This window comes from Tiliqua scincoides, chromosome 1 (genome assembly GCF_035046505.1).
Source record: "Tiliqua scincoides isolate rTilSci1 chromosome 1, rTilSci1.hap2, whole genome shotgun sequence".
NCBI classification, from domain to species: domain Eukaryota; kingdom Metazoa; phylum Chordata; class Lepidosauria; order Squamata; family Scincidae; genus Tiliqua; species Tiliqua scincoides.
The window spans coordinates 146,355,745-146,357,587 of NC_089821.1; the positions used below are offsets into that span (position 1 = coordinate 146,355,745).

Sequence of the window (1,843 nt, forward strand, 5' to 3'; positions counted from 1 at the left end):
CCCCTCACCCCAGAACACCCCAGAACACCCCAGTTCTGCCCTTCACCTGCCATCCCCAAACCCCCACACTGACCTAGGTAGCTAGGTTGGTGCGAACACCTCTCTGTATTGTCGCAGAGGCAGGATCTGGCCTCCACAGGCCAGCACGTGGAAATGTGCTGGCAAAGCTGACTCACAAGTTGTCGAAAATGTGCCTTACGGCATGTTTGTGACAGTACTGGGCTGGCACAAGGGACTTGTGCGGGCCCCGTTCAATCCTAGAATTGTGCTCTGGGATTCCTCAATATTTTGATAGCCATTGAATCTGATGTTTTGCATTTAGAGAAAAGGATTTTGTTAATACACAATTATCCTGAACTCAATGGGTCATTTCAAAAGGTTTTTATTATCCATTTGCTATGCTCTATTTGAGTGGTAGCTTCTGTATTCGTGTGCTTATAACAAGCGGTAAACTTGAATCTTTCAGTACAGAAGTTGATAGCCCATGTCTGCGCACACATTGAATATGTGTACTTGTTTGCTTGGATAATGACTGTGGGCCATTCTTCCATGAAAAATACTTCAGCATTCCCTACAATGAAGTCTTGTGTATTACCCTGCACATGCCTGATCTCGTCTGATCTCGTAAGCTAAGCAGGGTCAGGCCTGGTTAGTACTTGGATGGGAGACCACCTGGGAATACCAGGTGCTGTAGGCTTATACCATAGTCTTTCGAGACTGAAGGTTGCCAACCATGGATATATCTGAGTGTGAGTGTCATGGAGGAATCAATCATAGTATCAAATCATGATGATACTTTCCATTTACACTGTGAACTAAAACATGGTTCCTTGTTCAGAGTTCTCTATGCATGCCTATGTGAATACCGATCTCATGAGAACCTTGACTTCTTTGTTCAGTTCAGTTTAGTGGATGACAAAACTCTGTATATGCATCCTTTTATGGGCATGGAGTTTCCTCTCCATTGAAGGAAAGGAGATTGGATATATGGGAGGACCATGTATATGCATCAGAGTTCCCATTGTTGCAGGAACTATAAGGCAGGATCCAGGCAAAGGGCCATGGGATAGGTAGGAAGCTCTCCCAATAAACATTTGGGCTTAGAAGTGCTTGCCTGTGAAACCTGCCCTAGGGATTCATGCTATTTTGTTCGCTGAGCTTTAACTTAATTATATGACAATGTTAAAAAAGAAGGGGGGAATCCATAAATTTGAATAATTAAACATTACCTAATGCCTATTGCAAAACACACACACTCATATATATACTTTTTTAAAGCATTACTGTCTTGTAACAAATATACATCTGAAGGGCAAAGCTGATGCTAGAATAAAAGGCCCATGCAAAACTTCACTGGCAAAGCATGCATTTTAAATAAAGCCTCAGTGAAGAGTAACAGACAGTCTCCATTCGCATTCTGAGTAATGTCTGCCTTCTATTCAGTAGAACAGCCCACGATGAAAGTAACAGACAAAGACATACCAGATGAAGAACATCACACTAACAAAATCCTTGTATGCGGGGCAAAAAAAAATGTCATAATTGCTGACTGATGATATTTGCCTCCGAAAGTATGTAGAGAAGACAAGAGGGTATGGTTTTAAAAAAAAAAGTGTGAAAGAAAAAATATACAAGATAATAATTGGATGATGATGATTTGCTTTGAAAGTTTTATTCTAATCAAAATCTCGGTGCTGTGGTTTGGATTGTGGAGCCTAACTCTGTTTCCCCGACTCAGCTCTGAAATGCTTAATCCAGTATCAAACGGCAAACACTGCTTGGCATTGATCCTCCTAAACCCAGACTTGAAGCCTTGCCAACTTTTCTTGATGAAGAGTGAAAT

General features: G+C 41.5%; 1 pseudogene; it reads left to right on the plus strand.

Moving 5' to 3' along the window:
* Positions 1-582: 582 nt before the first annotated feature.
* Positions 583-697, plus strand: LOC136637118 (5S ribosomal RNA; annotated as a pseudogene).
* Positions 698-1,843: the final 1,146 nt, after the last annotated feature.